This window comes from Pristiophorus japonicus, chromosome 25 (genome assembly GCF_044704955.1).
Source record: "Pristiophorus japonicus isolate sPriJap1 chromosome 25, sPriJap1.hap1, whole genome shotgun sequence".
NCBI classification, from domain to species: domain Eukaryota; kingdom Metazoa; phylum Chordata; class Chondrichthyes; family Pristiophoridae; genus Pristiophorus; species Pristiophorus japonicus.
In genome coordinates, this window is record NC_092001.1 from 28780323 (window position 1) to 28807541 (window position 27219).

At 47.1% G+C, this 27219-nt stretch overlaps 1 pseudogene; it reads right to left on the reverse strand.

Annotated features, from left to right (window-relative positions):
* The window catches only part of LOC139238107 (zinc finger protein 271-like), a 142906-nt pseudogene that overhangs the window by 100310 nt on the left and 15377 nt on the right, over positions 1-27219 (reverse strand).

The window sequence follows — 27219 nt, forward strand, 5'->3', positions numbered from 1 at the left end:
GTTTCAGTATTTACAGGAACCCCCGCTAGTGTGTCAGTGTTTACAGGGGGTCCCTGGGAGTTGTCAGTATTTATCGAGAGTTCCCGGAAGTGTGTCAGCATGTACGGGGGTTTCTGTATTTAGAGGAAGCCCTCGGGTGTGCGTCAGTGTTTACAGGGGGTCACCGGGAGTGAGTCAGTATTTACAGGGGTCCCCGGTAGTGACTCAGTATTTACAAGGAGTCCCTGTGACTGTGTCAGTATTTGCGGGGGTTTCCGGGAGTGTGGCAGTATTTATAGCGGATCCCGGGGAATATGTCAGTGTGTACAGGGGTGTCCCCAGGAGTGTGTCTGTATTTACAGGGGATACCCCGGGAATGTGTCAGTGTCAACAGGGGTTGCCCCAGAATATGTGTCAGTATGTACAGGGGTTGTCCCAGGGAGTATGTCTGTATTTACAGGGTGTCCCCGGGTGTGTGTCAGTATTTAGAGGGCGTCCCTGTGTGTGTGTCGACTTTTACAGCGAGTCCCCGGAGAGTGTGTCGGTATTCATTGAGGGTTCCCGTGAGTGAGTCAGTAATTAACAGGGGATATCCCGGAGTGTCTGAATGTTGACAGGGGGTCCCCAGAGGTGTGTGAGTATTTACAGGGACTCCCGCAAGTGTGTCGGTGTTTACAGCGGTACGCTGGGTGTGTGTCAATATTTATTAGGAGTCCCTGGGAATGTGTCAGTTTTTACAGGGGTCCCCGGGAGTATGTCAGCATGTACAGCGGGTGTCTCTATTTACAGGGGATCCCCGGGAGTTTGTCTGCATTTACAGGGGGTCCCCGGGAGTGTGTCGGTTTTTACTGATAGTTCCCGGGAGTATGTCAGTGTTTACAGGGGTTCCACGGGTGTGTGTCAGTGTTTATAGGGGGTTCTCAGGAGTGTGTCAGTATTTACAAGTGGTCCCTGTGAGTGTGTCAGTATTTACCTGGATCCCGGGAAGTGTGGCAGTATTTATGTTGGATCGCCGGGGAATATGTCAGTGTGTACAAGGGGTGTTGCCAGGAGTGTGTCAGTATTTACATGGGATCCCCAGGAGTGTGTCTATATTTACAGGGGCTCTCCAGAGGTGTGTCGGTGTTTACAGGGGGGCCCGGGAGAGTGTTGATATACATAGAATGTTGCAGTGAGTGAGTCAGTACTTAGCAGGGGGTCCCCAGGAGTTTCTCAGTCCTGACAGGGAGTCACCAGGGGTGTGTCAGTATTTACCGGGAGTTTATCTGTATTTACAGGGGTTCCCGGGAGTGTCTCAGTATTCACAAGGGGTCCTGGTAACTGTATCAGCGTTTACGGGAGTCCCCGGGAGTGTGCCAGTATTTACAGAGGATCCCCGGGGATTATGTCTGTATGTACAGAAGCTGCCCCCAGGAGTGTGTCTGTATTTACAGGGGATCCACAAGGAATGTGTCAGTGTCTGCAGGAGGTTTCCCAGGGAGTGTGTCAGTATTTACAGGGGGTCCTCGGGATTGTGTCGGTTTTTACTGGGAGTTCCCGGGAGTGTGTCAGTGTTTACAGGGGCTCCTCGGGAGTGTGTCAGTACTTACAGTGGATTCCCGGGTGTGTGTCAGTGTTTACAACGGGTATCCAGGAGTGTGTCAGTAATAACAGGGTGTCGACAGGAGTGTGCCTGTATTTACAAGGTCCCCCGATAGTGTGTCAGTATTTACAAGTAGCCGCCAGATTTTTGTCAGTATTTACAGGTGATCCCCAGGAGTGTGTCTATAAATATAGGGGGTCCTCGGGAGTGTGTCAGTGTTTACAGGGGGTCCCCAAGTGTGTGTCCGTATTTACAAGGACCCCCGATGGTGCGTCTGTATTTACAGGGGTCCCCAGGAGTGTGTCAGTGTTTACAGGGGGTCCCTGGGTGTTTACAATGGGTCCCGGGGAGTGTGTCAGTATTTACAAGGGTCCCTGAAACAGTGTCGATATTTACATGGGGTCCCTGGGAGTGTGTTAGTTTATACAGGTGTTCCGGGGAGTGTGCAAGTAGCACAGGGAGTCCCCAGGAGTGTGTCAGTATTTCCAGGGAATTCCCGTGGAGTGTGTCAGTATTTACATGGAGTCCCCGAGGTGTGAGCCCGGGCTGGGCCCAATGACACGTGAGTGACATCTAGCCTGACATCTATAAAAGATCCGACAGAGTCTGGTGTAACAGAGGAGTCAGCAATAAATGTCTTCTTTTAACTAACCCTCGGTGTTCTCCAATAATGTCCCAAGATCTCCTCCTTTTCGAGGCAATGACACCCACACTATGATGTAACATTTTGCTAACAAGCTATTCCCCTGTGAAGTGCTTCACAACGAACCCTAAACATTGCCTCTCCCATGCACAGGCTCTCGGCACACACTCCATACACGCTTACCCGCTTCACAAGGGTCACAGAATCGTGGAAATTTACAACACAGAAGGAATTCATTTCGGCCCATCGTGTCCACGCCAGCAGACAAAGCGCTATCCAGCTAAATCACATTTTTCAGCCCTTGGTCCGTAGCCCCGTAGGTTACAGAACGTTAGGTGCACGTCCAAACACTTTTTAAATGTGGTGAGGATTTCTGCCTCTACCACCCTTTTAGGCAGTGAGTTCCAGTCCCCCACAACTCTCAAATTACCCCTCATATCCCCTTACCAATTACTTTAAATCTATGCCGAATGTTGTTGACCCTCTGCTGAGGGAAATAGGTCCGTCCTATTCACTCTATCTAGGCCCCTTTTAATATTATACATCTCAGAAAAGTCTCCCCTCAGCCTCCTCTGTTCCAAAGAAAACAAACCCAGCCTATCCAGTCTTTCTTCATAGCTATAATTCTGCAATCCAGGGCAACATCCTCATAAATCTCCTCTGTACCCTCTCGAGTGCAAGCATATCTTCCCTGTAATGTGGTGACCAGAACTGATCGCAGTATTCTAGCTGTGGCCTAGCAAGTGTTTTATACATTTAAGCATAACCTCCCTGCTCTTGAATTCTTGAGCCGTTGGATAGCGAGTAGGAGCAGCGTACTCGGCTGATTTGCACACCCCACCCCCGGGATATCAAGCTCCAATCATGTCCCTATTCCTGCACACCGGCCGAGATCAGGTTAACTCAGATGGGGCCAGGGATGGAGACTGGGCCTTCCCTGCGAGCGCTGTGTGGACAGGTCCCACGTGTATCCCCTCGGCCCCCTCCACTTGTTGGGCTGGGGGCGGGGGATTGGGGTCAGGGTGACCCGAACGGACAAACCGTTTGACAATGGGTTTGGGGTGGTGACCTTCCTACCGGGCGGAGGCAGGCGTGGGACGGGACCTCGGTCACTCCTGTAGCCTACGGCCTCGATCTGCCCCACTTTTTAATGTACTGAAATGCTAGCATAGAAAGATCCCGCAATCAGAGCGCGTACTCAGCTCCATTTACGCGCCCTCCTGTAACATTTTCACAGAAACAGACCATTCGGCCCAACCGTTCTCTGCTAATTGCAGCCTTCTCCCCATAACCAAGCACAGCCCAGGGGTGAATCTGTGAGGCCTCCCCAGGTCGGTCAGCTCCATGCAATACTGGGCTGGAGAGCGGGGGGGGGAGAACTGCCTCTCTAACCCCTCCCACTCTATCTCCCTCCCCCTCTATATCACTCCCCCTGCAACCCCACCCCCTCTCCCTGTAACCTCGCATCCTCTATCCTCCCCCTGTAATCGCTCCCACTGTAACCCATCCCCTTCTATCCCCGCCCCGTGTAACCCCGCCCCATCTATCCCCTCCCCTGCAACCGTGGCCCTCTATCTCGCTCCCGCTGTCAGCACTTCTCCTCTATCCCTCTCCCCATAAACCCGTCCCCTCTATCACGCTCCCCTTTAACCCCTTCCCCTCTATCCCCCTCCATCCCTCTCCCCATAAACCCTTCCCCTCTATCCCCCTCCCCGTAACCTCTTCCCCTCTACCCCCTCCCCCTGTAACCTCTTCCCCTCTATCCCCTCCCCCTGTAACCCCTTCCCCACTATCCCCTCCCCCCGTAAACCCTTCCCCTCTATCCCCCTCCCCCCGTAACCCCTTCATCTCTATCCCCCTCCCCGTACACCCGTCCACTCTATCCCCCTCCCCTGTAAAGCCTTCCCCTCTATCCCCCTCCCCCTAACCCTTTCCCTTCTATCCCCCTTCCCCTGTAACCGCTCCCCCTCTATCCCCTCCGCCTGTAAGCCCTCAACCTCTGTAACTGCTTCTGCTGTAACCCCGCTTCCGCTGTAACCCCGCATCCTCTATCACCCTCCCACTGCAATCCCTCCCCCTGTATTTATTCCCCCTCTATCCCCCTTCCCCTGTAACCCTTCCCCTTCCCCTGTAACCCCTCCCCCTCTATTATCTTCCTGTAACCTCTTCCCCTCTATCCCTCCACCCACCCCTGAAAAATCTTTTAGAATTTTTTGAGGATGTAACTAGCGGAGTGGACAAGGGGGATCCAGTGGATGTGGTGTATTTGGACTTTCAAAGGGTTTTTGAGAAGGTGCCACTTAAGAGATTAATGTGCAAAATTAAAGCACATGGTATTGGGGGTAATGTACTGACGTGGATAGAGAACTTGTTGGCAAACAGGAAGCAAAGAGTAGGAATAAACGTGTCATTTTCAGAATGGCAGGCAGTGACTGGTGGGGTACCGCAAGTTTCAGCGCTGGGACCCCATCTATTTACAATATACATTATGATTTAAACAAAGGAATTCAATGTAATATTTCCAAGTTTGCAGATGACACTAAGCTTGGTGGCATTGTGAGCTATGAAGCGGATGCTAAGAGGCTACAGGGTGATTTGGACAGGTTAGGTGAGTGGGCAAATGCCTGGCACATGCAGTATAATGTCGATAACGGTGAGGTTATCCACTTTGGTGGTAAAAACAGGAAGGCAGATTATCTGACAGATTCGGAAAAGGGGAGGTGCAACGAGACCTGGGTGTCATGGTACAACAGTCATTGAAGTTTGGCATGCAGGTACAGCAGGCAGTGAAGAAAGCAAATGGCAAGTTGGCCTTCATAGCGAGGGGATTTCAGTATAGGAGCAGTGCGGTCTTACTGCAGTTGTACAGGACTTGGTGAGGCTTCACCTGAAATATTGTGTTCAGTTTTGGTCTCCTAATCTGAGGAAGGACGTGCTTGCTATTGAGGGAGTGCAGCGAAGGTTCACCAGACTGATTCCCGGGATGGCAGGACTGACAAATGAGGAGAGACTGGATCGATTGGGCCTTTATACACTGGAGTTTAGAAGGATGAGGGGATCTCATAGAAACATATAAAATTCTGACGGGATTGGACAGGTTATATGCAGGAAGAATGTGCCCGATGTTGGGGGAAGTCCAGAACCAGGGGACACAGTCTAAGGATAAGGGGTAGGCCATTTAGGACTGAGATGAGGAGAAACTTCTTCACTCATAGTTGTTAACCTGTGGAATTCCCTGCCGCAGAGTTTTGTTGAGGCCAGTTCATTAGATATATTCAAGGGGGAGTTAGATATAGCCCTTGTGGCTAAAGGGTTCAAGGGGTATGGAGGGAAAGCAACAAAGGGATAATGAGGTGAATGATCAGCCATGATCTTTTTGAATGGTGGTGCAGGCTCGAAGGGCCGAATGGCCTATTCCTGCACCTATTGTCGAGGTTACTGCTGTGAGGTGATGATCCGCCTGTTGCCCAGGTTGCAGTGTCTCGCGGGCACTGGGACCCTGAAGCCCCACCCATTCATTGTACCTGGCCAAGGCGGCCGCGCATGCGCCATGACCCCGCCCTGCCGAAGATGGCGGCCAGAGACCCCACTGAACCGGGCCTGTCACCGCGAGGCAACCAAGGGGCCTGCGGGCTCTTATTCTGCGCCTGAGACCTACACCGGGTGTTTATGATGCTCGCCGGCCCACCCACGGATCCATCTCCGCCCCCGCGGCCACCATCTCCTAGCGCCTACCCGAAGCGTCTGTTCCACCAACATCCGGCTGCTCTGGCCACGCATGCTCAGTGAGGGAGATCTGGCCTCAGCCCCGCCCACTGGGCGACCGCAAGCCCCGCCCCTCTCACACTCCGATTGATTGGAGGACCAACCGTCCACCCGGTCCTCCAGTACCGCCCCCCAGCTCTTCCTATTGGTCCGGAGCTGCCGTCAATCTCCCCGGCAGTGTGAGCTGAGCATGCGCAGAGTGAGCACTGGAGACACACGCATGCTGAGCCGAGCTCATGCCGGAGCCGGATTCTGCACCGGGTGAGAGTCAGCGGGGCACAGATAAGCCATCGATCGGTAACTGGGCGGGGAGGCTTCATAAGCATTTCGTGTAGGCCGCAAGCCCCGAGTAATTACCCGAAACACCCGCGTTTGCAGCGACGGGCTTTTTCTCACGGTAACAGGCCCAGATTAACCGCCATCTTTGTGCAGGAAGGTGGGAAGGTTCAAAGTGCGGCCTGCTCGCTTCATGGCGTAACAGCGCATGCGCAGCCATCTTGGTACAGAGTGGGCGGGGCTGCAGTCTGTTCCCAACCGGGTCCCAGTGTCCGGGAGTGAAATCATCGCCTCATTTGTTTGATCCCCACTCTCCACACATCGTATTTCTCACCATCTCACCTGAAGGTGTTGGTAAGTGCCCAGCTTACGGTTTACATCCCACACAATTCTAACAGAAGAGCCAGCCGCAGAGCTGGGCCCCGTTCAACAGTCCTAGGGTTAAAACCTGCACGTATATTCCCAGGGTTAGAATCCCCATTTACAATCCCAGGGTTAGAATCCCCATGTACAGTCCCATGGATAGAATCCCTATGTACAGTCCCAGGGATAGAATCCCCATGTACAGTCCCAGGGATTGAATCCCCATTTACAGTCCCAGAGTTAGAATCCCCATGTACAGTCTCGGGGATAGAATCCCCATGTACAGTCCCAGGGATAGCATCACCATTTACAGTCCAAGGGTTAGAATCCCCAAGTACAGTCCCAGGGATAGAATCCCCATGTACAGTCCCAGGGTTGGAATACCCCATGTACAATCCCAGGGATAGAATCCCCATGTACAGTCCCAGGGTTAGAATCCCCATGTACAGTCCCAGGGATAGAATCCCCATCTACAGTCCCAGGATTAGAATCACCATGTACAGTCCCAGGTTTGGAATCCAGTGCACGTAAGTGGAATTTCAGGCTCGGTGTTACAAGTTTCATCAGTATAAGGCTGGAGAGATGAATAATTCACTGACATGCCCTTTTAAATTTATGTGGTCAAGTATTCAAATTCCCGGTAACTCTAATCCTGGATTTAAAGGAGAGGAGAGCTGTGTTTAAATCAAATAATCTCTTTGGAGATTCTCTGAGAGAAGGATCTGGTCAGCTTGAAACTGAAAGTTATAAATGTACAATTGGTAGTTTTTGACCAATATCGACTCCCACAGTGAGGAATAATTCTGTAATAAGGAAGGAACCGGGCAAGATTTGAAATGTTTTAACAACGGATTCGAGGGACTCTTGCATTTTGGATCTTTATTTTGTCCACTCGAGGAGTTAGATAACAGACTTTCTCCTTTGAATTTAGAGGTGTAACATTAGGCCATGATCTGTTTACTTGTTCATCTCCTGTTCAATACATTTGCTGAGTAAATTGAAAACCAGATTTGGAGGCGTGATGCTCTATTCGCACATTGAAGGTGAGAGAGATGCTGTGGGGCACACGTTAAGTTCAGTAGCTAAAAGCAATTAAGAGAGTGGGTTAAATGATCCCGGGCGTGTGAACAAACTAGAATTGTCTGTTGTGAATTTTTATCCTGTACTTACAGTGATGACTTTTGTAAACTCCTTTTGCAGGGTATTAGAAGGGGAGGATTTACAGACGGGAAACTCAAACCAAACATCACATCAAGATCTGACAGAGTCACTCGAGTCATCAGGATCTGAATATCATCGGATCTGGACAGTGGAAGGAGAAATGTTTGTTTCTTCTGTCTGTGGGAAACGATTTCAAACATCAGTGTGACTGGAAAAGCACCGAGACACACACACCCGAGTGAGAGTGTTCCAGTGCACTGACTGTGGAAAGAGCTTTAACCAGTTACACAGCCTGAAAAAACATTGCACAGCGGAGAGATACCATACATGTGTTCTGTGTGTAGATGAGGCTTCAACTGATCATCCAACCTGGACAAACACATGGACACCCACACCATTGAGAAACCGTGGAAATGTGAGGACTGTGATAAGCGATTCAATTACCCGTCCCAGCTGGAAACTCATCGACGATTTCACATTGCGGAGAGTGGCCATTCAGCTGCTCTGTGTGTGAGAAGGGATTTGATCAGTTATCCAACCTGCTGACACAAAAACTAGTTCACACTGGGGAGAGGCCGTTCACCTGCTCCGTTTGTGGGAAGGGATTCACTCAGGCAGCTTCCTGCTGAATTACCAGCGAGTTCACACTGGGGAGAGGCCATTCACCTGCTCCATATGTGGCAAGGGATCCGCTCAGTCAACTTCCCTGCTGAATCACCAGCGAGTTTTACTGCGGAGAGGCCGTTCACCTGCTCTGTCTGTGGGAAGGGATTCACTCAGTCATCTGGCCTGTTGGCACACAACAAGCGAGATCACATTGAGGAGACGCCGTTCACTTGCTCTGTGTGTGAGAAGGGATTCACTCGGTTATCCAACCTGCTGACACACAAATGAGTTCACACTGAGGAGAGGTCGTTCCCTTGCTCTGAATGAGGGAAGCGATTCGCTTTGTCATCCACCCTTCTGAAACACCAGCGAGTTCACACTAAAGAGAGGCCGTTCAGCTGCTCTGTCTGTGGGAAGAGATTCACTCAGTTATACAACCTCCAGACACACCAGCGAGTTCACACTTGGGAGAGGCCGTTCACTTGCACCAAATGTGGGAAGACATTCACTCAGTCATCCCACCTGCTGGTACACAACAAACGAGTTCACATGAAGGAGAGACCATTCCCTTGCTCCGTGTGTGGGAAGGGAGTCACTGTTTCATCCGACCTCCTGATACACCAACAAGTTCACAACTGACTGCAGGGGTTGGATTCTGCTGTTAATTACACCCAAGGCAGAACTATGTTAATTCTGGAAGTTGGGATTTGTTTCTGCCTATAACTGGGCTATAGTTTGATACTCTGTATAAATGTGAAATAAATCAATCAGCTTTCTTATAAACACCGTGTGCCTCGTCCTTGATATCTCAATGACAAGCCAAGCTGATTGACGACTTGTTACGAACTAGAACATAGAACATAGAACATAGAACTGGGTGGAATCCATTTAGTACAGAGTTACCACAACTTTTTAAAAACTGAATCTATAAAATGTCCAAGTCTGACATTCGATTTCAAATTATGGGAAATATTCTGATAATCTGTTATTGTCACGGGGCAAAGCAGCATTGTTACTTTAACATCAGTTCAACTCAATGGGCAATACGATCTCCAAAGGAAAAGGCCTCCTTAAGCTGACGGTGTCGGCAGTTCTGCAGCTCCTTTCTCACTGTGAGTTAATTCTTTATTTCTTCATTCATTCTCGGAATGTGGGCGAGCCAGGTCGGCATTTATTGCCAACCTTAATTGCCCCTTTAGAAGGTGGTGGTGAGCCGCTGCCTTCTTGAACCATGCTGCAGTCTATGTGCTGAGGTCAGGATGGTGTGTGACTTGGAGGGGAACTTGGATGTGCTGGTCTTTCCATGGACCTGCTGTCCTTGTCCTTCTACACGGTGGAGATTGTGGGTTTAGAAGGTGCAGTCGCAGAAGCATTGTTGACTGGCAGCTGCAGATGGTGACACAGTGGTCCTCATGTGTTTAATCTAAGACAGGCCTCAGCCCAGTCATTTGTTCCCAATCTTGATGCAGTGGTTCAAGAGATGACAGGTATCTGGAGCAGTATCGAGAGGTGCTGGGTATCGGGAGCAGTATCGGGGATGGGTGGGACAGTAAGCTGTGAGGAGAACACAAAGCATCTGCAAAGGGATATGGTGAGGTTAAGAAAGTGGGCAATAAGATGGCAGATGGAGCATCATGTGGGGAACTGTGAGGTTATTCACTTTAGTAGGAAGGACAGAAAAACAGAATGTTTTAAGTTGTGAGAAAATGTTAAATGTTGGGTGTTCCGAGAGGCTTGGGTATCCTCGTACAGGAAACACACAGTTGGCATGCAGGTACAACAAGCAATTAGGAAGGTGAATGGCATGTTGGCCTTTATTGCAAGGGGTTTGGATGACAACAGTGAGAAAGTCTTACTACAATTGTACAGGGCTTTGGTGAGACCACAGAGGCGGTCCAATGAAGGTTCACGAGATTGATCCCTGGGATGAGAGGGTTGTTCTCTGAGGAGAGATTGAGTAGATTATACTCTCTGGAGTTTAGAAGAATGAGAGGGGATCTCATTGAAAAATATAAGATTCTGAGGGGGATTGACAGGGTAGATGCTGAGAGGTTGCTTCCCCTGGCTGGAGAATCCAGAAATAGCGGGCATAGTTTCAGGATAAGGGGTATGCCTTTTCAGACTAAGTTGAGGAGGAATGTCCTCACTCAGAGGGTTGTGAATCATGGGAATTGTCTACCTAAAAGGACTGTGGATGCTGAGTCATTGAGTGTATCTAAGGCTAAGCTAGATAGATTTATGGACTCTAGGGGAATCACGGGACTATGAGGAACAGGCCTGAAAGTAGAATTGAGGTCGATGTATGGCTTACCCCTGCTTCCAATTCTTATGCTTTTATGTTCTTAACTAGTTTCCAGAGATGAAGGGTGTGTAACCAGAGGACAATGTTTTAACTAGCGAAAGAATCAGAGGCGAAATGAGGAAAGAAAGTACGCAGTGAGCTGTTATGATCTGGAATATACGGCCTGAAAGGGTGCCAGGAGCAGATGCAGTAATAAGGTTCTAAAGGGAATTGAGTAAATACTTGAATTGGAATAAATGCAGGGATATTGGGAAAGAGTAGAGGGAATGGGACTAATTGGGATATTAGGAAGGAGCCGGGGGAATAGGATTGATTAGGATATTGGCAAGGAGCAGGTGGAGTGGGATAATTGGATAGATCTTTCACATGAGTGATGTCACTTGCACCAGTGGGCTGGATGTACACGATCTGAAATGTATCATTCTTCGACTCTGTGATTCAGTAACTACATCATGTCTCTGTTCATATTACACAACACCCTGTGTCTGTTTATATTACACTGGACCCTGTCTGTGTTTATATTACCGTAGACCCTGAGTCTGTTTATATTACACTAGGCCCTGTCTGTGTTTATATTACACGAGACCCTGTGTCTGTTTATATTACACTGGGCCCTGTCTCTGTTTATATTAAACTAGGCCCTCTCAGTTTATATTACACTAGACCCTGTGTCTGTTTATATTACACTAGGCCCTGTCTGTGTTTATATCACACGAGACCCTGTGTCTGTTTATATTACACTGGGCCCTGTCTCTGTTTATATTAAACTAGGCCCTGTCTGTTTATATTAAACTAGACCCTGGCACTGTTTATATTACACTAGGCCCTGTCTCTGTTTATATTACACTAGACCCTGTCTCTGTTTATATTACACTAGGCCCTGTCTCTGTTTATATTACACTAGACCCTGTCTCTGTTTATATTACACTAGGACCTGTCTCTGTTTATATTACACTAGGCTCTGTCTCTGTTTATAATTACACTCGACCCTGTCTCTGTTTATTTTACACTAGACCCTGTCTCTGTTTATATTACACTAGACCCTGCCTCTGTTTATATTACACTAGGCCCTGTCTCTGTTTATATTACACTAGACCCTGTCCCTTTTTATATTACACTAGACCCTGCCTCTGTTTATATTACACTAGGCCCTGTCTCTGTTTATATTACACAAGACACTATCTCTGTTTATATTACACAAGACCCTGTCTCTGTTTATATTACACGAGACCCTGTCTCTATTTTATTACACGAGACCCTGTCTCTGTTAATATTGCACCACACTCTGTCTCTGTATTACACTAGATCCTGTATCTGTTTACATCACTCTGGGCCCTGTATCAGTTAATACTGCACTAGACCCTGGCACTGTTTATATGACACGAGCCCCTAACCCGTTTACTTGACACGATTGCATTTCTCACTTTATATTACAATAGAACCTGTCTCAGCTAATATTGAACCAGACCTTGCGTCTGTAAGATAGAGAGACAGATGATAGATAGAGGAATATATATATATTGATAATCGTAAAGATATGTATTTGCATGTGTGAGAGGATGCAATCATTTTGTTTTTTTTACTTTGAAGCAGGTTTATTCTTGTTAATAGCTATCAGCAGCTGTGGGCAATGTCCTATTGATCTGGTATTTTGTGGTTAATATTTGTGTTGAGAGGATGTGGTGAATCTTGTAACAATCTCCCAGAGGTGGACTGTGATTGAGGGACAGGACTGAAGGGGTGCAATTCACTTTGCACTACTTAGTGGCACTCTATGTGTTAAAGGTTACTAATTCACACTGTGTCCTGTGCCAACTGCTCACAGATTTTAATGCTAAGGATTGTTTTTCCTGCAGTGTTTTCCATTGAGCTTTGCCTGGCCTACTGATTGGGTCAGACAGAGCCTGGAACCGGGACCTCACAGCACCGCCGGATGGGAAGCCGCAGGGTCCTAATGTCCGCCGGGTTCAATAACTCTCATCTGGTTGAGAGGAACAACGGGGGAAAAAAAGCACACACTTCACTCTATATATGTGGGGTGTGTGGGTGTACAAAGTACATCATTTTTAATGTTTGCAAGTGCATTCTGCAAAAATAAATGATTATCTTCACCAGTTATTTTTCACCATTTTATATCCTTTAATTCAGAACGTAATTGCAGATAGTTTAATATCATTACCATTTAGTGATAACCCATTGTCTTGTTTAGAAAGTGATGTCACACTGACCATTCCGTTACCAAGGTGACCATGTCTGTCCACAGTATTCAGTAGGTAAGGGGATTCAATCACACTGAGGATAATGAGCAGCCACACACTGGTCTCTGCACTGATCGCCTCACCATCACACACAATCTCCTGATATACACCTGGAGTGTGTGATGATTCGTGTAAGTGATGGTAAAAATAAAGCTACCTGTACCTGGCATGAGATTAATAAACCTGTAATTCTCTGCCTGAATAGTTCCCTCATTTGAAGAGAATGAAACACTTGTTACTCTTGAGAATGGTAGAGCTCTAGTGGTAGGGGATTCTATTGTAAGGTGAATAGATAGATGTTTCTGCGGCCACAATCGAGACTCCAGGATGGTATGTTGCCTCCCTGGTGCAAAGGTCAAAGATGTCTCAGAGCGGCTGCAGGACATTTTGGAGGGGGATGGGGGGTGAACAGCCAGTTGTCGTGGTGCATATAGGTACCAACGATATAGGAAAAACATGGGATGAGGTACTACAAGCTGAATATTTGGAGCTAGGAGTTAAATTTAAAAAGTAGGACCTCAAAGGTAGTAATCTCAGGATGGCTGCCAGTGCCACGTGTTAGTCAGAGCAGGTTAGCTGAGATGAATACGTGGCTTGAAGAGTGGTGCAGAAGGGAGGGATTCAAATTCCTGGGACATTGGATCCGGTTCTGGGGGAGGTGGGACCAGTACAAACAGGACGGTCTGCACCAGGGCAGGATTGGAACCAACGTCCTAGGGGAGTGTTTGCGAGTGCTGTTGGGAGATGTTAAACTAATATGGCAGGGGGATGAGAACCTATGCAGGGAGACAGAGGGAAGTAGAATGGGGGCACAATCAAAAGATAGAAATAAGAAACGTAAAAGTGGAGGGCAGAGAAACCCAAGGCAAAAATCAAAAAGGGCCATATTACAACAAAATTCTAAAGGGGCAAAGTGTCTTAAAAAGACAAGCCTGAAGGCTCTGTGCCTCAATGCGAGGAGTATTCGGAATAAGGGACGAATTAACTGCACAGACAGCAATTAATGAATATGATATCATTGGCATCACAGAGACATGGCTCTAGGGTGACCAAGGCTGGGAACTCAACATCCAAGGGTCTTCAACATTCAAGAAGGATAGACAGAAAGGAAAAGAAGGTGGGGTAGCATTGCTGGTTAAAGAGGAAATTAACGCAATATAAGGAAGGACATTAGCTTGGATGATGTGGAATCTGTATGGGGGGAGCTGCGGAATACCAAAGGGCAGAAAACATTAATGGGAGTTGTGTACAGACCACCAAACAGTAGCAGTGAGATTGGGGACAGCAGCAAACAAGAGATTATGGATGCATGCAATAAACATACAGCAGTTATCATAGGTGACTTTAATCTACATATCGATTGGGCTAACGAAACTAGTAGCAATACGGTGGAGGAGGATTTCCTGGAATGTATTAGGGATGGTTTTCTACACCAATATGTCGAGGAACCAAGTAGAGGGCTGGCCATCCTAGACTGGATGATGTGTAATGAGAAAGGACCAATTAGCAATCTTGTTGTGCGAGGCCCCTTGGGAAAGAGTGACCATAATATGGTAGAATTCTTCATTAAGATGGAGAGTGATACAATTAATTCAGAGACGAGGATCCTGAACTTAAGGAATTTAGACCGGCAGATGATACTTAAAGGGTTGACGGTGGATAGGCAATGGCAAACTTTTAAAGATCACATGGCTGAAGTTCAACAATTGTACATCGCTGTCTGGAGTAAAAAATAAAACGGGGAAGGTGGCTCAACCGTGGCTAACAAGGTAAATTAGGGATAGTGTTAAATCCAAGGAAGAGGCATATATATTGGCCAGAAAAATCAGCAATTCTGAGCACTGGGAGAAATTTAGAATTCAGCAGAGGAGGACAAAGGGTTTAATTAGGAGGGGGAAAATGAGAGGAAGCTGGCCGGGAACATAAAAACTGACTGCAAAAGCTTCTATACATATGTGAAAAGGAAAAGATTCGTGAAGACAAATGTAGGTCCCTTGCAGTCACATTCAGGTGAATTTATAACGGGGAACAAAGAAATGGAAGACCAGTTGAACAAATACTTTGGTTCTGTCTTCACGAAGGAAGACACAAATAACCTTCCGGAAGTACAAGGGGACCGAGGGTCTAGTGAGGAGGCACTGAAAGATATCCTTATTAGGCGGGAAATTGCGTTCGGGAAGTTGATGGGATTGAAGGCCGGTAAATCCCCGGGGCCTGATAGTCTGCATCCCAGAGTACTTAATGAAGTGGCCTAGAAATAGTGGATGCATTGGGGATCATTTTCCAACAGTCTATCGACTCTGGATCATTTCCTATGTGCTGGAGGGTAGCTAATTTAACACCACTTTTATAAAATGGAGGGAGAGAGAAAACGGGTAATTATAGACCAGTTATGCTGACATCAGTAGTGGGGAAAATGCTGGAATCAATTATTAAGATGAAATAACAGTGCATTTGGAAAGCAGTGACAGGATCGGTCCAAATCAACATGGATTTATGAAAGAGAAATCATGCTTGAAAATCTTTTAGAATTTATTAAGGATGTAACGAGTAGAGTGGACAAGGGAGAACCAGTGGATGTGTTGTATTAGGACTTTCAAAAGGCTTTTGACAAGGCCCCACACAAGAGATTGGTATGCAAAATTAAAGCACATGGTATTGGTGGTTATGCACTGACGTGGATAGAGAACTGGTTGGCAGACAGGAAGCCGAGAGTCGGGATAAACGGGTCCTTTTCAGAATGCCAGGCAGTGACTAGTGGTGTGCCGCAGGGCTCAGTGCTGGGATCCCAGCTATTTACAATACACATTAATAATTTGGATGAAGGAATAAGAACACAAGAACATAAGAACATGGAACAGGAGTAGACCATCTAGCCCCTCGAGCCTGCTCCGCCATTCAACAAGATCATGGCTGATCTGGCCGTGGACGCAGCTCCACTTACCCGCCTGCTCCCCATAACCCTTAATTCCCTTACTGGTTAAAAATCTATCTATCTGTGACGTGAATACATTCAATGAGCTAGCCTCAACTGCTTCCCTGGGCAGAGAATTCCCACAGATTCACAACCCTCTTGGAGAAGAAATTCCTTCTCAACTCGGTTTTAAATTGGCTCCCCCGTATTTTGAGGCTGTGCCCCCTAGTTCTAGTCTCCCCGACGAGCAGAAACAACCTCTCTGCCTCTATCTTGTCTACCCTTTCATTATTTTAAATGTTTCCATGAGATCACCCCTCATCTTTCTGAACATCAATGAGTCTACTCAATCTATCATCATAAGGTAACCCCCTCATCTCCGGAATCAGCCGAATGAATCGTCTCTGTACCCACTCCAAAGTAAGTATTTCCTTCCTTTAGTAAGGTGACCAAAACTGCATGCAGTACTCCAGTTGCGGCCTCACCAATAGCCTGTGCAGTTGCCGCAGGACCTCCCTGCTTTTGTACTCCATCCCTCTCGCAATGAAGGCCAACATTCCATTCGCCTTCCTGATTACCTGATGCACCAGCAAATTAACTTTTTGGGATTCAAGCACAAGGACCCCCAGGCCCCATGCACCGCAGCATGTTGTAATTTCTCCCCATTCAAATAATATTCGCTTTTACTGTTTTTTTTTTCCAAGATGGATGACCTCACATTTTCCGACATTGTATTCCATCTGCCAAACCTTAGCCCATTCGCTTAACCGATCTAAATCTCTTTGCAGCCTTTCTGTATCCTCTACACAACCCGCTTTCCCACAAATCTTAGTGTCATCTGCAAATTTTGTAACACTACACTCTGTCCTCTCTTCCAGGTCATCTATGTATATTGTAAACAGTTGTGGTCCCAGTACCGTTCCCTGTGGCACACCAGTAACCACTGATTTCCAACCCGAAAAGGACCCATTTATCCCGACTCTGCTTTCTGTTAGCCAGCCAATTTTCTATCCATGCTAATACATTTCCTCTAACTCCGCGTACCTTTATCTTCTGCAGTAACCTTTTGTGTGGTACCTTATCAAATGACTTTTGGAAATCTAAATACACCACATCCATCGGTACGGCTCTATCCACCATGCTCGTGATATCCTCAAAGATTTCCAGTAAATTAGTTAAACATGATTTCCCCTTCATGAATCCATGCTGCTTCTGCTTGATTGCACTTATCCTATCTAGATGTCCCGCTATTTCTTCCTTAATGATAGCTTCAAGCATTTTCTCCACTCCAGATGTGAAACTAACCGGCCTATTGTTACCCGCCTTTTGTCTGCCCCCTTTTTTAAACAGAGGTGTTACATTAGCTGCTTCCAATTCTTTGGTCCCTCCCCAGAATGCAGAGAATTTTTGTAGATTATAACGATTGCATCTGCTATAACTTCCGCCATCTCTTTTAATACTCTGGGATGCATTTCATCAGGAACAGGGGACTTGTCTACCTTGAGTCCCATTAGCCTGCCCAGCACTACCCCACCAGTGCTAGTGATTATCTCAATTGAGCATAATATCTCCAAGTTTTCAGATGACATTAAACTGGATGGCGGTTTGAGTTGTGAGGAGGATGCTAAGAGGCTGAAGGGTGACTTGGACAAATTAGCTGAGTGGGCAAATGCATGGCAGATGCAGTATAATGTGGATAAATGTGAGGTTATCCACTTTGGGGCAAAAACACGAAGGCAGAATATTATCTGAATGGCGGCAGATTAGGAAAAAGGGAGGTGCAACGAGACCTGGGTGTCATGGTACATCACTCATTGAAAGTTGGCATGCAGGTACAGCAGGCAGTGAAGAATTAAAATGGTATGTTGGCCTTCATAGCTCGGGCTATTGAGTATAGGAGCAGGGAGTTCTTACTGCAGTTGTACAGGGCCTTGGTGTGGCCTCACCTAGAATATTGTGTTCAGTTTTGGTCTCCTAACCTGAGGAAGGACGTTCTTCCTATTGAGGGAGTGCAGCGAAGGTTCACCAGATTGATTCCCGGCATGGCAGGATTGACACATAAGGAGAGACTGGATCAACTGGGCCTTTATACACTGAAGTTTGGAAGGATGAAAGGGGATCTCATAGAAACGTCTAAGATTCTGACGGGGCTGGACAGGTTAGATGCAGGAAGAATGTTCCCGATGTTGGGGAAGTCCAGAACCAGGAGACACAGTCTAAGGATAAGGGGTAAGCCATTTAGGACTGAGATGAGGAGAAACGTCTTCATTTAGAGTTGTTAACCTGTGGAATTCCCGACCGCAGAGAGTTGTTGATGCCAGTTCATTGGATATATTCAAGGGGTAGTTAGAAACGGCCCTTATAGCGAAAGGCATCAAGGGGTATGGAGAGGAAGCAGGAAAGGGGTATTGAGGTGAATGATCAGCCATGATCTTATGGTGGTGCAGGCTCGAAGGGCCGAATGGCCTACTCCTGCACCTATTTTCTATGTTTCTATGTACAGAAGGATCTGGGGGTTCTTGTACATGAAACTAAAAAAGTTAGCATGCAAGTACAGCAAGTAATCAGGAATGCAAATGGAATACTGGCCTTTATTGCAAGGGGGCTGGAGTATAAAAGTAGGGAAGTCCTGCTGCAACTGTACAGGGCGTTGGTAAGACCACACCTGGAGTACTGCATACAGTTTTGGTCTGGACTTGTCTCTATTCCCATGCCGAGGGAATTGCTGCACCAGATGGGAGGGGCAACATTTGGGGACACGGATTCCCCACTAATTCCAATTCCCCTTCTGTCTGGTGGATAATGGAGGGGCCACTGTGTGTAATGTGCAAGTCAGTAAGAATTGTCAGCCAGCTCTTTCTAATTGGACATTTTATTCAGCAGAAACTTTCACACACTATTGCAGATTTTGTACGAAAGTTCAATTTAGGATTAAAGTAAAAGTTCATAATTTTATTGCAAACTAACTTTCTGTTGAGAGTTGCTGAATTAAGGGGAAATATAACACACAGCGTTGGTTAAATGGACACTGCAGCCCCGAGAACACAATCAGCAATATATCCAGAATATTAAAGTCCAGCCCAGTTATAGGGTTATTAACATCAGCAGAATCAATCCCCAACTGTCAGAATGAACATGGTTCAGTCGGGATGTGATTAACAGCAGTAATAACAGCAGATTCCAACCCCTGCAGTCACTTGTGAACTCGCTGGTGTGTCAGCAGGGTGGATGACTGAGTAAATCCCTTCCCACACTCAGAGCACGTGAATGGCCTCTCCCCAGTGTGAACTCGCTGGTGTCTCAGCAGGTCAGATGAACAAGTGAATCCCTTCCCACACACGGAGCAGGTGAACGGCCTCTCCCCAGTGTGAACTCGCTGGTGTCTCAGCAGGTCGGATGAACAAATGAATCCCTTCCCACACACGGAGCAGGTGAACGGCCTCTCCCCAGTGTGCACTCGCTGGTGTTTCAGCAGGTTGGATGAACAAGTGAATCGCTTCCCACACTCAGAGCAGGTGAACGGCCTCTCCCCAGTGTGAACTCGCTGGTGAGTTACAAGGTCATGTGACACATTGAATCCTTTCCTACACTCAGGGCAGGTGAATGGCCTCTCCCCAGTGTGAACTCGCTGGTGTTTCAGCAGGTCAGATGACTGAGTGAATCCGTTTCCACACTCAGTGCAGATGAATGGCCTCTCCCCAGTGTGAACTCGCTGGTGTTTCAGCAGGTTGGATGAAGAAGTGAAACCCTTCCCACACTCAGAGCAGGTGAACGGCCTCTCCCCAGTGTGAACTCGCTGGTGATTTACAAGGTCGTGTGACACATTGAATCCCTTCCCACACACGCAGCAGGTGAATGGCCTCTCCCCAGTGTGAACTCGCTGGTGTTTCAGCAGAGTGGATGACTGAGTAAATCCCTTCCCACACTCTGAGCACGTGAATGGCCTCTCCCCAGTGTGAACACGCTGGTGTTTCAGCAGGTCAGATGACTGAGTGAATCCGTTTCCACACTCAGTGCAGCTGAATGGCCTCTCCCCAGTGTGAACTCGCTGGTGTTTCAGCAGGTTGGATGAACAAGTGAATCCTTTCCCACACTCAGGGCAGGTGAATGGCCTCTCCCCAGTGTGAACTCGCTGGTGTATCAGCAGGCTGGATGACGTAGTGAATCCTTTCCCACACTCGGAGCAGGTGAACGGCCTCTCCCCAGTGTGAACTCGCTGGTGTGTCATCAGGTCAGATGACTGAGTGAATCCCTTCCCACACTCGGAGCAGGTGAATGGCCTCTCCCCAGTGTGACTGCGGCGATGAAATTTCAGCTTAGACGGTGATCTGAATAGCTTCCCACAGTCACCAAATTTCCACGGTTTCTCCTTGGTGCGGGTATCCTTGTGACTCTCCATGGTTGGACGATGGGTTGATGCCTCGCACACGCACACAACACGTTTACAATTTCTCCGTGCTGTGAATGGTGCGATGTTTTTTCATGCTGTGCAATTGGTTAAAGCTCTTTCCACAGGCAGTGCACTGGAACATTCTCACTCGCGTGTGTGTGTCTCGGTGCTTTTCCAGTCACACTGATGTTTGAAATCTTTTCCCACAAACAGAACAGACAAACATTTCTCCTTCCACTTTCAAAGACCGATGATATTCAGGTCCTGATGAATCGACTGACTCCGTCAGATCTTGACATGATGTTTGGTTTGCGTTTCCTGTCTGAAAATCTCCCCTTCTAATATTCTGTAAAAGAAGATAATAAAACTCATCGCTGTCAGTATAAGACAGAGATTCAGGATAGACACATCTAGTTTCCATGGAACATTCTTTCCTTTCTTGTTCTTCCAAAGCTGTAATCCCTGTCCCACACATTGTCCCTCCTGCTGTGCTGAAATCCAAACAATCGCACATTTCTACACTGTTTCTCCTCCATTCCCAGTTTTCACCACCAATTCTGGCTGGGTTCATGTCTACACTCTCTGGTTCCTCTCCATCCCCACCCCTGAAGGTGCTGAGTCTGGCTGCATTAAGTTCCACATTCTCTAGTTTCCCTCCCTCTCTTCCCCTAAAAGTGCTGTCTCTGGCTTTGAGGAACAGGGTGGATGAAGGGGACCAGTGGATGTGGTGTATTTGGACTTCCAGAAGGTATTTGACAAGGTACCACATAATAAGGTGACTGCACAAGATAAAAGTTCATGGGGTTGGGGGTAATATTTTCGCATGGATAGAGAATTGGCTAACTAACAGAAAACAGAGAGTCAGGATAAATTCTCGGGTTGGCAATCAGTAACTAGTGGTGTGCCGCAGGAATCAGTGTTGGGACCCCAACTATTTACAATTTATATTAACGACTTGGATGAAGGGACCGAGTGTAATGTAGCTAAGGTGGGAGGAAAAGCAATGTGTGAGGAGGACACAAAAAACCTGCAAAACGACATAGACAAACTCAGTGAGTGGGCAAAAATTTGACAGATGGAGTATAATGTTGGAAAGTGTGAGGTTATGCACTTCGGCAGAAAAAAATGTGAAGAGCAAGTTATTATTTAAATGGAGAAACATTTGCAGTACAACGGGACCTGGTGGGTCCTGCTGCATGAAACACAAAAGGTTCGTATGCAGGTACAGCAAGTGAACAGGAAGGCCAATGGTATCTTGGCCTTTATTGCAAAGGGGATGGAGTATAAAAGCAGGGAAGTCTTACTACAGTTATACGGGGTATTGGTGAGGCCACACCAAGAATACTGCGTACAGTTTTGGTTTCCATATCTAAGAAAGGATATACTTGCTTTGGAGGCAGTTCAGAGAAGGTTCACGAGGTTGATTCCAGAGATGAGGGGGTTGACCTATGAGGAAAGGTTGAGTGGTTTGGGCTTCTACTCATTGGAATTCAGACGAATGAGAGGTGATCTTATCGAAACGTATAAGATTATGAGGGAGCTTGACAAGGTGGATGCAGAGAGGATGTTTCCACTGATAGTGGAAACTAGAACAAGGGGCATAATCTTAGAATAAGGGGCCGCACATTTAAAACTGAGATAAGGAGGAATGTCTTCCCTCAAAGGGTTGTAAATCTGTGCCATTTGCTGCCTCAGAGAGCTGTGGAAGCTGGCTCATTGAATAAATTTAAGACACTGGTTCCCGTCCCTCTCCTCTCCTGATGGAGCTGACTCTGGCTGGGTATAGTTCTACACTCACTGGTTCCCCTCCCTCCCCTCCCCTGAAGGTGCTAACTCTGACTGTGTTCAGTTCTACACTCACTGAATCTCCTCCCTCTCCTCCCCTGAAGATGCTGACTCTGGCTGGGTTCAGTTCTACACTCACTGGTTCCCCTCCCTCTCCTCCCCTGAAGGTGCTGACTCTGGCTGGGTTCAGTTCTACACTCACTGGTTCCCCTCCCTCTCCTCCACTGAAGGTGCTGACTCTGACTGGGTACAGTTCTACACTCACTGGTTCCCCTCCCTCCCCCCCCCCCTGATGGTGCTGACTCTGGCTGGGTTCATTTCTACACTCACTGGTTCCTCTCCTGATGGTGCTGACTCTGACTGTGTTCAGTTTTACACTCACTGGATCCCCTCCCTCTCCTCCCCTGAAGATGCTGACTCTAGCTGGGTTCAATTTTACACTCACTGGTTCCCTTCCCTCTCCTCTCCTGAATGTGCTGACTCTGTCTGAACATAGTTCTACACTCACTGGTTCCCTTCCCTCTCCTCCCCTGATAGTGCTGACTCTGTCTGGGTTCAGTTCTGCACTCACTGGTTCCCCTCCCTCTCCTCCACTGAAGGTGCTGACTCTGTCTGGGTACAGTTCTACACTCACTGGTTCCCTTCTGTCTCCTCCCCTGACAGTGCTGACTCTGGCTGGGTTCAGTTCTCCACTCACTGGTTCCCCTCCCTCCCCTGATGGTGCTGACTCTGGCTGGGTTTAATTCTACAATCACTGGTTTCCTCTCCCTCATCTCCTCTGAAGTGCTGGCTGTCTTCGATCTGGTCCTGTGTAATGAGATAGGATTAATAATCAATCTCCGAATAAAGGACCCCCTTGGAATGATCATAGCATGGTTGAATTTCAAATTCAATTGGAGGGCGAGAAAATTGGATCTCAAACCAGCGTTCTAAGCTTAAATGATGGAGATTACAAAGATATGAGGGAAGATTTGGCTAAAGTGGACTGGGAAAATACATTAAAATGTAGGACAGTTGATGAACAGTGGCGTCCACTTAAGGAAATATTTCGCAACTCTCAAGAAAAATATATTGCAGTGAGGAGGAAAATGTGTAAAAGAAAAGATATCCATCCGTGGCTAGCTAAAGAAATAAAGGGCATACAAAGTGGCCAAAACTGTTGGGAGGACAGAAGATTGGGAAGCTTTTAAAAGCCAGCAAAGAATGACTAAAAAAATGATTAAGAAAGGGAAGATAGACTATGAAAGTAAACTAGCACGAAATATAAAAACAAATAGCAAGAGTTTCTACAGGTATATAAAAAGTAAAAGAGTGACTAAAGTAAATGTTGGTCCCGTAGAGGACGAAACCAGGGAATCAGTGATGGGGAACATGCAGATGGCAGAAAATCTGACAATATATTTTGTATCAGTCTTTATGGTCGAACACACCTAAAATATCCCAACAGTGGATAGTCAAGGGGCTATAGCGGGGGAAGGAACTTACCACAATCACAAAGGAGGTGATATTCGGAATAAAGGCGGACAAGTCCCCTGGGCCTGATGCCTTACATCCTAGAATCTTAAGAGAAGTGGCTGCAGAGATAGTGGATGCATTGTTTGTAATCTACCAACGTTCCCTGGATTCTGGGGCGCTCCCAGCAGATTGGAAAACTGCAAATGTAATGCCCCTATTTAAAAAAGCAGGCAGACAAAAAGCAGGAAACTATAGACCATTCGTCTAACATCTGTGGTTGGGAAAATGCTTGAGTCCAATATTAAGGAAGCAGTAGCGGATCATTTGGAAAAGCATGATCCGATCAAGCAGAGTCAGCATGGTTTTATGAAAGGGAAATCATGTTTGACAAATTTTCTGGAGTTCTTTGAAGATATAACAAGCAGGGTCGATAAGGGGCAACCAGTGAATGTGGTGTATTTGGATTTCTAAAAGGCATTCGATAAGGGGCAGCATGAGAGGTTAGTGCACAAGATAAAAGCTCACAGGGTTGAGGGTAATATATTAGCATGGATAGAAGATTGGCTAACTAACAGAAAACAGAGTCGTGATAAATGGGTCATTTTCCGGTTGGCAAACAGTGACTAGTGGGATGCCGCAGGGATCGGTGCTGGGTACCCAACTATTTACATTCTATATTAATGACTTGGATGAAGGGACCGAGTGTTATGTAGCCAAGTTTGCTGACTACACAAATATGGGTGGCAAAGCAAATCTGCAAAGGGACAGGCTAAGTGAGTGGGCAAAAACTGGCAGATGGAGTATAATGTGGGAAAATGTGAGGTTATTCAATTTGGCAGAAATAATAGAAAAGCAAATTATAATTTAAATCGAGAAATATTGTAAAGTGCCTGCAGTACAGAGGGACCTGGCGGTCGTTTTGCATGAAACACAAAAAGTTAGTGTGCAGGTACAGCAAGTAATCAGGAAAGCAAATGGAATGTTGGCCTTTATTGCAAAGGGGATAGAGTAGAAACATAGAAAATAGGTGCAGGAGTAGGCCATTCGGCCCTTCGAGCCTGCACCGCCATTCAATGAGTTCATGGCTGAACAGGCAAGTTCAGTAGCCCATTCCTGCTTTCTCACCATACCCCTTGATCCCCCTAGTATTAAGGACTACATCTAACTCCTTTTTGAATATATTTAGTGAAATGGTCTCAACAACTTTCTGTGGAAGAGAATTCCACAGCTTCACCACTCTCTGGGTGAAGAAGTTTTTCCTCATCTCGGTCCTAAATGGCTAACCCTTATCCTTAGACTGTCACTCCTGGTTCTGGACTTCCCCAACATTGGGAACATTCTTCCTGCATCTAACCTGTCTAAACCCATCAGAATTTTAAACGTTTCTATGAGATCCCCTCTCATTCTTCTGAAATCCAATGAATACAAGCCCAGTTGATCCAGTCTTTCCTGATATGTCAGTCCCGCCATCCCTGGAATCAGTCTGGTGAACCTTCGCTGCACTCCGTCAATAGCAAGAATGTCCTTCCTCAAGTTAGGAGACCAAAACTGTACACAATACTTCCGGTCTGGCCTCACCAAGGCCCAGTACAACTGCAGCAACATCTCCCTGCCCCTGTACTCAAATCCCCTCACTATGAAGGCCAACATGCCATTTGCTTTCTTAACTGCCTGATGTACCTGCATGTCAACCTTCAATGACTGATGTACCATGACACCCAGGTCTCGTTGCACCTCCCCTTTTCCTAATCTGTCACCATTCAGATAATAGTCTATCTCTCTGTTTTTACCACCAGTGTGGATAACCTCACAATATAAAAGCAGATAAGTCCTGCTAAAACTGTACATGGTTTTGGTGTTGCCACACCTGGAGTACTGCGTACAGTTTTGGTCTCCGCATTTAAGAAAGGATATACTTGTATTAGAGGTGGGTCAGAGAAGGTCACTGGGTTGATTCCGGAGATGAGGGGGTTGACTTATGAGGATAGGTTGAGTTGGTTGGGCCTATATACATTAGCGTTCAGAAGAACGAGGGGTGATCTTATTGAAACTTATAAGATTATGACGGGGCTCGACAAGGTGGATGTAGAGAGGACATTTCCACTCATCAGGGAACCTAAAACTAGGGGACATAGTCTCAGAATAAGGGGCCACCCATTTAAAACTGAGATGAGGAGAAATTTCTTCTCTGAGGGTTGGAAATCCATGAAACTCTCTGCCCCAAAGAGCTGTGGAAGTTGGGTCATTGAATATATTTAAGTTGAAGATAGACACATTTTTGAGCGATAAGGGAGTAAAGGGTTATGGGGCGCGGACAGGGAAGTGGAGCCTAGTCCATGATCGGATCAGCCATGACATTATTGAAGGGGGAGCAGGCTCGAGGGGCCAAATGGCCTACTGCTGTTCCTATTTTTTATGGTCTTACCTGTTTCCCCTCCACTCCCAGTTTTCACCACCGGATCTGGCTGTGTTTAGTTCGATACTTACTGGTTCCCCTCCCTCTCCTCCCCTGAATGTGCTGACTCTGGCTGGGATCAGTTCTAAACTCACTGTTTCTCCTCTCTCCCATCAATATGCTGACTGTGGCAGGGATCAGTTCCACACTCGCTGGTTCCCCTCTCCTCGCCTGAAGACGCTGAATCTGTCTGGGTTCAGTTCCACACTCACTGGTATCCCCTCCCCTAAAGGTGTTGACTCTCAGTTCTCTTTATTCACTTCGTCCCTGCACAAAGATGGCCACGCATGCGCTGTGCTACTCACGGAATCAAGTTGGCGGAGCACTGAATCTGCCTTCCTACACCAAGGTGGCCGCCGTTAGCCTGGGTCTCTGACCGGTAGAAATCCCAGATGCTGCAACCACCGATATTCCGGTAAACATTCCGGGCTTGCGGCGGGAACCGGTTGTTTATGAAGCCTCCCCTGCTCCCCGCTGGTCAATTACTCCGCTCCGTACCGCTGAAAAAGACACTTCTGTAGAGCCTGTCCAAAACGTGTCTCCTCCTCCAAAGCCAGGCAGGGCCCGCGCCTGCGCATTGAGCTCCTGTAGTTTGGCTGCGACACATTCTCCACCGCGGGGCATGCTGGGTAGATAAGACCATGAGACATTGGACCATGAGACATTGGAGCAGCCCCCCGAGGCTGCTCCCCATTCAAAAGATCATGGCTGATCTGATCATTGACTCAGCTCCACTTTCCTGCCTGCTCCCCAGAGCCCTTTACTCCCTTATCGCTCAAACATCTGTCTATCTCCGCCATAAATATATTCAATGACCCAGCTTCCACAGCTCTTTGGGGCAGAGAATTCCATGGATTTCCAACTCTCTGAGAGAAGAAATTCCTCCTCAGCTCAGTTTTAAATGGGCTGAGGAGAAATGCTGCATTTGTAAATAGAACAGGATTTACTTTGATTGCATTGGGCACTGAACCATATTCATTCTGGGAGCTTTTGTTTGTTTCTGATAATCTTAATAACCCCTATACCTAAGCTGGAAATTAATACACTGTATAAAAGTTGAAAAAATTATCTTTGTTTCAAACACAGCGTGTGGAATATTTGATTCCTCCATGATCAGAGGAGACCAATCGGTGTTCCATTTTAGTGCTTTTTCTGAAACTAACTTTTATCACTTCTCACCTAGTTCACCTTCTATCATAACAAACCCCAAACTTGTTCCGTTTGAGTACATGAGTTGTGGTTGTAGTAGACTTAACTGCAGTGTCTCACTTTAAACACAGCTGAA